Genomic DNA, 12,225 nt, shown 5'->3' with positions numbered 1-12,225 from the left:
TTTTATAGGTTTTTAAGCTTTTTTTGGACTTTCGCGCATAAAATAGCTTAAACATGGTTTGTTTTATACGAAACCTTGCACACAACACTATTTGGTATATATTGTGTTGAAGATCTTAGAATTTAAAAGAATAGTCATATGCTACAAATTACGTGCTAAGTTAAGATTTTATGCGTTTAAACTTTTATTGGATTTTCGCGCATAAAGTAGCTAAAACTTGGTTTGTTTTGCGCGAAACTTGCCACATAGCACTATTTGGTATATATTATTGTGTTGAAGTGGTTAGAATTGAAAAAAATAGTCATGTGCTAGAAATTACGTGCTAAGGTTCGATTTTATGGGTTTTTAAGCTTTTTTTGGCCTTTTGCGCATAATGTAGTTCAAACTAGGTTTGTTTTGCACGAAACTTGGCACACAACACTATTTGGTATATATTATTGTGTTGAAGTGCTTAGAATTGAGAAGAATAGTTATATGCTAGAAATTACGTGCTAAGTTGAGATTTTATGCGTTTAAGCTTTTATTGGACTTTCGCGCATAAAGTAGCTAAAACTTGGTTTGTTTTGCGCGAAATTTGGCACGTAACACTATTTTGTATATATTATTGTGATGAAGTGGTTAGAATTAAAAATAATAGTCATAAGCTAGAAATTACGTGCTAAGTAACGATTTTATGGGTTTTTAAGCGTTTTTTGGACTTTTGCGCATAATGTAGCTCAAACTTGGTTTGTTTTGCACGAAACTCGGCACACAACACTATTTGGTATATATTATTGTGTTGAAGTGTTTAGAATTTAAAATAATAGTCATATGCTAAAAATTACTTGCTATGTTGCGATTTTATGGAATTTTAAGCTTTTTTTGGACTTTCGCGCATAAAGAAGCTCAAACTTGGTTTGTTTCGCACGAAACTTGGCACACAAAACTATTTGGTATATATTATTGCGTTGAAGTGTTTAGAATTGAAAATAATAATCATATGGTAGAAATTACGTGCTAAGAAATTACGTGCTATGTTGCAAATTTATGGGTTTTTAAGCTTTTTTTTGGACTTTCGCGCATAAGTAGCTCAAACTTGGTTTGTTTGGCGCGAAAATTGGCACATAACACTATTTGGTATATATAATTGTGTTGAATTGGTTAGAATTGAAAATAATAGTCATATGCTAGAAATTACGTGCTAAGTGTCGATTTTATGGGTTTTTAAGCTTTTCATGGACTTTCACGCATAAAGTAGCTCAAACTTGGTTTGTTTTGCACGAGACTTGGCACACAACATTTGCTATATATTAATGTTTTGAAGTGGTTAGAATTGAAAATGATGGTCATATGCTAGAAATTACGTTCAAAGTTGCGATTTTTTGAGTTTTTATGCTTTTTTTTGGACTTTCGCGCACAAAGTAGCTCATACTTAGTTTGTTTTGCATGAAACTTGACACACAACACTACTTGGTATAACTTATTGCATTGAAGTGTTTAGAATTGAAAATAATATTCATATGCTAGAATTTACGTGCTAAGTTGCGATTTTATGGGTTTTATGCTTTTTTTAGACTTTCGCGCATAAAGTAGCTCAAACCTTGTTTGTTTTGCACGAAACTTGGCACACAACACTATTTGGTATATGTTATTGTGTTGAAGTGGTTAGAATAAAAGAATAGTCATAAGTTACAAATTACGTGCTATGTTGCGATTTTTTGGTTTTTTAAGAATTTTTTGGACTTTCGCGCATAAAGTAGCTCAAACATAGTTTTTTTTTGCACGAAACTTGGCACACAACACTATTTGGTATATATTAGTGTTTTGAAGTGGCTAGAATTGAAAATAGTAGTCATATGCTACAAATTACGTAGTAAGTTGCGATTTTATGGGTTTTTATGCTTTTTTTGGACTTTCGAGCACATAATAGCTCAAACTTAGTTTGTTTTGCACGAACCTTGGCACACAGCACAAAACAACACACACAACACTATTTGGTATATATATTATTGCGTTGAAGTGTTTAGAATTGAAAATAATTGTCTTATGCTAAAAAGTACGTGCTAAGTTACGAATTTATGGGTTTTCAAGCATTTTTTTGACTTTCGAGCACAAAGTAGCTCAAACTTGGTTTTTATTGCACGAAACTTTGCACACAACACTATTTGGTGAATATTATTGCGTTGAAGTGTTTAGAATTGAAAATAATAGTCATATGATAGAAATTACGTGCTAAGTTGCGATTGTATGGGTTCTTAATCATTTTTTGGACTTTCGCGCATAAAGTAACTCAAACTTGGTTTATTTTGCACGAAACTTGGCACACAACACTATTTTGTATATATTATTGCGTTGCAGTGTTTCGCATTGAAAATAATTGTCATATGCTAGAAATTACTTGTTAAGTTGCGATTTTATGGGTTTTTAAGCATTTTTTGGACTTTCGCGCATAAAGTAGTTCAAACTTGGTTTGTTTTGCACGAAACATGGCATACAAAAATACTTGGTATATATTATTGCATTGAAGAGTTTAGAATTTAAAATAGTTGTCATATGCTAGAAATTATATGCTAAGTTGCGATTTTAAATGTTTTTAAGCATTTTTTCGAATTTCGCGCATAAAATAGCTCAAACTTAGTTTGTTTTGCACGAAACTTGGCACACAACACTATTTGGTAAATATTATTGCGTTGAAGTGTTTAAAATTAAAAATAATAGTGATATGCTAGAAATTACGTGCTAAGTTGCGATTTTATGGGTTTTTAAGCTTTTTTTGGACTTTCGCGCATAAAGTAGCTCAAACTTTGTTTGTTTTGCACGAAACATGGAACACAACACTATTTGGTATATATTATTGCGTTGTACTATTTAGAATTCTAAATAATAGTTATATGAAAGAAATTACGTGCTAAGTTGCGATTTTATGGGTTTTTCAGCATTTTTTGGACTTTCGCGCATAAAGTAGCTTAAACTTGATTTTTTTTGCACGAAAGTTGGCGCACAACACTATTTGGAGTATATTATTGCGTTGAAGTGGATAGAATTAAAAATAATAGTCATATGTTAGAAATTACCTGCTAAGTTGCGATTTTATGGGTTTTTAAACATTTTTGGACTTTCGCGCATAAAGTAGCTCAAACTTAGTTTGTTTTGCACGAAACTTGAAACATAACAGTATTTGTTATATATTATTGCGTTGAATGTTTAGAAATGAAAATAATAATCATATGCTAGAAATTACGTGCTAAGTTGCGATTTTATGGTTTTTTAAGCTTTTTTTGGACTTTCGCGCATAAAGTATCTCAAACTAGGTTTGTTTTCCATGAAACTTGGCACACAACACTATTTCGTATATATTATTGCGTTGAAAATGTTTAGAATTGAAAATACTTGTCATATGCTAGATATTACGTGTTAAGTTACGATTTTATGGGTTTTAAAGCTTTTTTGAGACTTTCGAACATAAAGTAAACTTGGTTTGTTTTGCACGAAATTTGGCACACTACATTATTTGGTATAAATTATTGTGTTGAAGTGGTTAGAATTGAAAATAATAGTCATATGTTAGAAATTACCTACTAAGTTGCGATTTATGGGTTTTTAAGCAATTATTGGACTTTCGCGCATAAAGTAGCTCAAAACTTGGTTTTTTTTGCACGAAACATCGCACACAAAACTATTTGGAATATATTATTGCGTTGAAGTGTTTAGAATTGAAAATAATTTTCATATGCTATAAAGTACGTGGTAAGTTGCGGTTTTATGGATTTTTAATCTTTTTTGGACTTTCGAGCATTAAGTAGCTCAAACTTGGTTTGTTATGCACGAAACTTGGCACACAACACTATTTCGTGTATATTATTGCGTTGAAGTGTTTAAAATTTAAAATAATAGTCATATGCTAGAAATTAAGTGCTAAGTTGCGATTTTATGGGTTTGTAAGAATTTTTTGGACTTTCGCACATAAAGTAGCTCAAACTTTGTTTGTTTTGCACGAAACTTGGCACAAAACACTAATTGGTATATATTGTTGCGTTGAAGTGTTTATAATTAAAAATAATTGTCATATGCTAGAAATTACGTGCTAAGTTGCGATTTTATAAGTTTTAAAGCTTTTGTTAGCCTTTCGCGCACAAAGTAGCTCAAACTTGGTTTGTTTTTCACGAAAATTGGCACGTAACACTATTTGGTATATATAATTGTGTTGAAGTGGTTAGAATTGAAAATAATAGTCATATTTTAGAAATTACGTGCTAAGTGTCAATTTTATGGGTTTTTAAGCTTTTTATGGACTTACACGCATAAAGTAGCTCAAACTTGGTTTGTTTTGCACGAAACTTGGCACACTAAACTAATCTGTATATATTATTGTGTTGAAGTGGTTAGAATTGAAAATAATGGTCATATGCTCGAAATTACGTGCTAAGTTGCGATTTTATGGGCTTTTAAGCTTTTTTTGGACTTTCGCGCATAAAATAGCCCACAGTTGGTTTGTTTTGCACGAAACTTGGCACACAACACTATTTGGTATATATTATTGCGATGAAGTGTTTATGATTAATAATAATTGTCATGTGCTAGAAATTACGTGCTAATTTGCGATTTTATAAGTTTTTAAGCTTTTTTTAGACTTTTCCGCACAAAGTAGCTCAAACTTGGTTTGTTTTGCACCAAACTTGGCACACAACACTATTTGGTTTATATTATTGCGTTGAGGTGTTTCGAATTGAAAATAATTGTCTTAAGCTAGAAATTACGTGCTAAGTTGCGATTTTATGGGTTTTTCAGCATTTTTTGGACTTTCGCGCATAAAGTAGCTTAAACTTGATTTTTTTTTTGCACGAAAGTTGGCGCACAACACTATTTGGAGTATATTATTGTGTTGAAAGTGGATAGAATTAAAAATAATAGTCATATGTTAGAAATTACCTGCTATTTGCGATTTTATGGGTTTTTAAACATTTTTAGACTTTCGCGCATAAAGTAGCTCAAACTTAGTTTGTTTTGCACGAAACTTGAAACATAACACTATTTGTTATATTTTATTGCGTTGAATGTTTAGAAATTAAAATAATAGTCATATGCTAGAAATTACGTGCTAAGTAGCGATTTTATGGTTTTTTTAAGCTTTTTTTGGACTTTCACGCATAAAGTATCTCAAACTAGGTTTGTTTTCCATGAAACTTGGCACACAACACTATTTCGTATATATTATTGCGTTGAAAATGTTTAGAATTGAAAATACTTGTCATATGCTAGATATTACGTGTTAAGTTACGATTTTATGGGTTTTAAAGCTTTTTTGAGACTTTCGAACATAAAGTAAACTTGGTTTGTTTTGCGCGAAATTTGGCACACTACATTATTTGGTATAAATTATTGTGTTGAAGTGGTTAGAATTGAAAATAATAGTCATATGTTAGAAATTACCTACTAAGTTGCGATTTATGGGTTTTTAAGCATTTATTGGACTTTCGCGCATAAAGTAGCTCAAAACTTGGTTTTTTTTGCACGAAACATCACACACAAAACTATTTGGAATATATTATTGCGTTGAAGTGTTTAGAATTGAAAATAATTTTCATATGCTATAAAGTACGTGCTAAGTTGCGGTTTTATGGATTTTTAATCTTTTTTGGACTTTCGAGCATTAAGTAGCTCAAATTTGGTTTGTTATGCACGAAACTTGGCACACAACACTATTTCGTGTATATTATTGCGTTGAAGTGTTTAGAATTTAAAATAATAGTCATATGCTAGAAATTAAGTGCTAAGTTGCGATTTTATGGGTTTGTACGAATTTTTTTGACTTTCGCACATAAAGTAGCTCAAACTTTGTTTGTTTTGCACGTAACTTGGCACAAAACACTAATTGGTATATATTGTTGCGTTGAAGTGTTTATAATTAAAAATAATTTTCATATGCTAGAAATTACGTGCTAAGTTGCGATTTTATAAGTTTTAAAGCTTTTGTTAGACTTTCGCGCACAAAGTAGCTCAAACTTGGTTTGTTTTTCACGAAACTTGGCACACAACACTATTTTGTATAGATTATTGCGTTGAAGTGTTTATAATAGAAAATAATTTTCATATGCTAGAAATTACGTTCTAAGTTGCGATTTTGTGAGTTTATAAGCTTTTTTTAGATTCTCGTGTATAAAGTAGCTCAAACTTGGTCTGTTTTGCACGAAACTTGGCACACAACACTATTTTGTATATAGTATTGTGTTGAAGTGGTTAGAATTTAAAATAATGGTCTTATGCTACAAATTACGTGCTAAGTTGCGATTTTATGGGTTTTTAAGCTTTTTTTGGACTTTCGTGCATAACATAGCCCAAACTTGGTTTGTTTTTAATGAAACTTGGCACACAACACTATTTGGTATATATTATTTCGTTGAAGTGTTTATAATTGAAAAGAATTGTCATATGCTAGAAATTACATGCTAATTTGCGATTTTATTGGTTTTTAAGCTTTTTTAGACATTCGTGCATAAAGTAGCTCAAACTTGGTTTGTGTTGCACGAAATTCGGAACACAATATTATTTTGTATATATTATTGTGTTGAAGTGGTTAGAATTGAAAATAATGGTCATATGCTAGAGATTACGTGCTAAGTAGCGATTTTGTGGGTTTTTAAGCTTTTTTGGAATTTCCCGCATAAAGTATCTCAAACTTGGTTTGTTTTGCAAGAAACTTGGCACACAACACTTTTTGGTGTATATTATTGCATTGAAGTGTTTAGAATTGAAAATATTAGTCATATGCTAGAAATTACGTGCTAAGTTGCGATTTTGTGGGTTTTTAAGCTTTTTTTGAACTTTTGCACATAAAGTATCTCAAACTTGGTTTGTTTTGAACGAAACTTGGCGCACAATTGTATTGGGTATAAATTATTGTGTTGATGTTGTTAGAATTGAGAATAATTGTCATATGCTAGAAATTACGTGCTAAGTTGCGATTTTATGGGTTTTAAAACTTTTTTTGGACTTTCGCGCGTAAAGTAGCTCAAACTTGTTTTGTTTTGCACGAAACTTGGCACACAACACTATTCGGTATATATTATTGTGTTAAAGTGGTTATAATTGAAAGTAATAGTCATATGCTAAAAATTACGTGCTAAGTTGCGATTTTATGGGTTTTTAAGCCTTTTTTGGACTTTCGCACATAAAGTAGGTCAAACTTGGTTTTTTTTTGGGCACGAAACTTGGCACACAATACTATTTGGTATATATTATTGTGTTGAAGTGGTTTGAAATGAACATAATAGTTATATTCTATAAATTACGTGCTAAGTTGCGATTTTGTGGGTTTTTATGCTTTTTTTGAACTTTCGCGCATAAAGTAGCTCAAACTTGGTTTGTTTTGCACGAAACTTGGCACACAACACTATTTGGTATATATTATTATGTGGAAGTGGTTAGAATTTAAAATAATCTCCATTTGCTAGAAATTACGTGCTAAGTTGCGATTTTATGGGCTTTAAAGCTTTTTTGGGACTTTCGCGCATAAAGTTGCTCAAACTTGATTTGTTTTGCTGGAAACTTGGCACACAACACTATTTGGTATATATTATTGCGTTGAAGTGTTTAGAATTGAAAATATTAGTCATATGCTAGAAATTACATTCTAAGTTGCGATTTTATGGGTTTTTAAGCTTTTTTTGCACTTTCGCGCATAAAATAGTTCAAACTTGGTTTGTTTTGCACGAAACTTGGCACACAACACTATTTGGTATATATTATTATGTGGAAGTGTTTAGATTTGAAAATAATTGTCATATGCTTGAAATTAAGTGCTAAGTTGCGATTTTATGGGTTTGTAAGAATTTTTTGGACTTTCGCACATAAAGTAGCTCAAACTTTGTTTGTTTTGTACGAAACTTGGCACAAAACACTAATTGGTATATATTGTTGCGTTGAAGTGTTTATAATTAAAAATAATTGTCATATGCTAGAAATTACGTGCTAAGTTGCGATTTTATAAGTTTTAAAGCTTTTGTTAGCCTTTCGCGCACAAAGTAGCTCAAACTTGGTTTGTTTTTCACGAAAATTGGCACGTAACACTATTTGGTATATATAATTGTGTTGAAGTGGTTAGAATTGAAAATAATAGTCATATTTTAGAAATTACGTGCTAAGTGTCAATTTTATGGGTTTTTAAGCTTTTTATGGACTTACACGCATAAAGTAGCTCAAACTTGGTTTGTTTTGCACGAAACTTGGCACACTAAACTAATCTGTATATATTATTGTGTTGAAGTGGTTAGAATTGAAAATAATGGTCATATGCTCGAAATTACGTGCTAAGTTGCGATTTTATGGGCTTTTAAGCTTTTTTTGGACTTTCGCGCATAAAATAGCCCACAGTTGGTTTGTTTTGCACGAAACTTGGCACACAACACTATTTGGTATATATTATTGCGATGAAGTGTTTATGATTAATAATAATTGTCATGTGCTAGAAATTACGTGCTAATTTGCGATTTTATAAGTTTTTAAGCTTTTTTTAGACTTTTCCGCACAAAGTAGCTCAAACTTGGTTTGTTTTGCACCAAACTTGGCACACAACACTATTTGGTTTATATTATTGCGTTGAGGTGTTTCGAATTGAAAATAATTGTCTTAAGCTAGAAATTACGTGCTAAGTTGCGATTTTATGGGTTTTTCAGCATTTTTTGGACTTTCGCGCATAAAGTAGCTTAAACTTGATTTTTTTTTTTGCACGAAAGTTGGCGCACAACACTATTTGGAGTATATTATTGTGTTGAAGTGGATAGAATTAAAAATAATAGTCATATGTTAGAAATTACCTGCTATTTGCGATTTTATGGGTTTTTAAACATTTTTAGACTTTCGCGCATAAAGTAGCTCAAACTTAGTTTGTTTTGCACGAAACTTGAAACATAACACTATTTGTTATATTTTATTGCGTTGAATGTTTAGAAATTAAAATAATAGTCATATGCTAGAAATTACGTGCTAAGTAGCGATTTTATGGTTTTTTAAGCTTTTTTTTGGACTTTCACGCATAAAGTATCTCAAACTAGGTTTGTTTTCCATGAAACTTGGCACACAACACTATTTCGTATATATTATTGCGTTGAAAATGTTTAGAATTGAAAATACTTGTCATATGCTAGATATTACGTGTTAAGTTACGATTTTATGGGTTTTAAAGCTTTTTTGAGACTTTCGAACATAAAGTAAACTTGGTTTGTTTTGCACGAAATTTGGCACACTACATTATTTGGTATAAATTATTGTGTTGAAGTGGTTAGAATTGAAAATAATAGTCATATGTTAGAAATTACCTACTAAGTTGCGATTTATGGGTTTTTAAGCATTTATTGGACTTTCGCGCATAAAGTAGCTCAAAACTTGGTTTTTTTTGCACGAAACATCACACACAAAACTATTTGGAATATATTATTGCGTTGAAGTGTTTAGAATTGAAAATAATTTTCATATGCTATAAAGTACGTGCTAAGTTGCGGTTTTATGGATTTTTAATCTTTTTTGGACTTTCGAGCATTAAGTAGCTCAAATTTGGTTTGTTATGCACGAAACTTGGCACACAACACTATTTCGTGTATATTATTGCGTTGAAGTGTTTAGAATTTAAAATAATAGTCATATGCTAGAAATTAAGTGCTAAGTTGCGATTTTATGGGTTTGTACGAATTTTTTTGACTTTCGCACATAAAGTAGCTCAAACTTTGTTTGTTTTGCACGTAACTTGGCACAAAACACTAATTGGTATATATTGTTGCGTTGAAGTGTTTATAATTAAAAATAATTTTCATATGCTAGAAATTACGTGCTAAGTTGCGATTTTATAAGTTTTAAAGCTTTTGTTAGACTTTCGCGCACAAAGTAGCTCAAACTTGGTTTGTTTTTCACGAAACTTGGCACACAACACTATTTTGTATAGATTATTGCGTTGAAGTGTTTATAATAGAAAATAATTTTCATATGCTAGAAATTACGTTCTAAGTTGCGATTTTGTGAGTTTATAAGCTTTTTTTAGATTCTCGTGTATAAAGTAGCTCAAACTTGGTCTGTTTTGCACGAAACTTGGCACACAACACTATTTTGTATATAGTATTGTGTTGAAGTGGTTAGAATTTAAAATAATGGTCTTATGCTACAAATTACGTGCTAAGTTGCGATTTTATGGGTTTTTAAGCTTTTTTTTGGACTTTCGTGCATAACATAGCCCAAACTTGGTTTGTTTTTAATGAAACTTGGCACACAACACTATTTGGTATATATTATTTCGTTGAAGTGTTTATAATTGAAAAGAATTGTCATATGCTAGAAATTACATGCTAATTTGCGATTTTATTGGTTTTTAAGCTTTTTTAGACATTCGTGCATAAAGTAGCTCAAACTTGGTTTGTGTTGCACGAAATTCGGAACACAATATTATTTTGTATATATTATTGTGTTGAAGTGGTTAGAATTGAAAATAATGGTCATATGCTAGAGATTACGTGCTAAGTAGCGATTTTGTGGGTTTTTAAGCTTTTTTGGAATTTCCCGCATAAAGTATCTCAAACTTGGTTTGTTTTGCAAGAAACTTGGCACACAACACTTTTTGGTGTATATTATTGCATTGAAGTGTTTAGAATTGAAAATATTAGTCATATGCTAGAAATTACGTGCTAAGTTGCGATTTTGTGGGTTTTTAAGCTTTTTTTTGAACTTTTGCACATAAAGTATCTCAAACTTGGTTTGTTTTGAACGAAACTTGGCGCACAATTGTATTGGGTATAAATTATTGTGTTGATGTTGTTAGAATTGAGAATAATTGTCATATGCTAGAAATTACGTGCTAAGTTGCGATTTTATGGGTTTTAAAACTTTTTTTGGACTTTCGCGCGTAAAGTAGCTCAAACTTGTTTTGTTTTGCACGAAACTTGGCACACAACACTATTCGGTATATATTATTGTGTTAAAGTGGTTATAATTGAAAGTAATAGTCATATGCTAAAAATTACGTGCTAAGTTGCGATTTTATGGGTTTTTTAAGCCTTTTTTGGACTTTCGCACATAAAGTAGGTCAAACTTGGTTTTTTTTTGGGCACGAAACTTGGCACACAATACTATTTGGTATATATTATTGTGTTGAAGTGGTTTGAAATGAACATAATAGTTATATTCTATAAATTACGTGCTAAGTTGCGATTTTGTGGGTTTTTATGCTTTTTTTTGAACTTTCGCGCATAAAGTAGCTCAAACTTGGTTTGTTTTGCACGAAACTTGGCACACAACACTATTTGGTATATATTATTATGTGGAAGTGGTTAGAATTTAAAATAATCTCCATTTGCTAGAAATTACGTGCTAAGTTGCGATTTTATGGGCTTTAAAGCTTTTTTGGGACTTTCGCGCATAAAGTTGCTCAAACTTGATTTGTTTTGCTGGAAACTTGGCACACAACACTATTTGGTATATATTATTGCGTTGAAGTGTTTAGAATTGAAAATATTAGTCATATGCTAGAAATTACATTCTAAGTTGCGATTTTATGGGTTTTTAAGCTTTTTTTTTGCACTTTCGCGCATAAAATAGTTCAAACTTGGTTTGTTTTGCACGAAACTTGGCACACAACACTATTTGGTATATATTATTATGTGGAAGTGTTTAGATTTGAAAATAATTGTCATATGCTTGAAATTAAGTGCTAAGTTGCGATTTTATGGGTTTGTAAGAATTTTTTGGACTTTCGCACATAAAGTAGCTCAAACTTTGTTTGTTTTGCACGAAACTTGGCACAAAACACTAATTGGTATATATTGTTGCGTTGAAGTGTTTATAATTAAAAATAATTGTCATATGCTAGAAATTACGTGCTAAGTTGCGATTTTATAAGTTTTAAAGCTTTTGTTAGCCTTTCGCGCACAAAGTAGCTCAAACTTGGTTTGTTTTTCACGAAAATTGGCACGTAACACTATTTGGTATATATAATTGTGTTGAAGTGGTTAGAATTGAAAATAATAGTCATATTTTAGAAATTACGTGCTAAGTGTCAATTTTATGGGTTTTTAAGCTTTTTATGGACTTACACGCATAAAGTAGCTCAAACTTGGTTTGTTTTGCACGAAACTTGGCACACTAAACTAATCTGTATATATTATTGTGTTGAAGTGGTTAGAATTGAAAATAATGGTCATATGCTCGAAATTACGTGCTAAGTTGCGATTTTATGGGCTTTTAAGCTTTTTTTGGACTTTCGCGCAT

This window comes from Amaranthus tricolor, chromosome 7 (assembly GCF_026212465.1).
Source record: "Amaranthus tricolor cultivar Red isolate AtriRed21 chromosome 7, ASM2621246v1, whole genome shotgun sequence".
Lineage (NCBI taxonomy): Eukaryota > Viridiplantae > Streptophyta > Magnoliopsida > Caryophyllales > Amaranthaceae > Amaranthus > Amaranthus tricolor.
Note: the sequence above shows the minus strand (reverse complement) of the source record.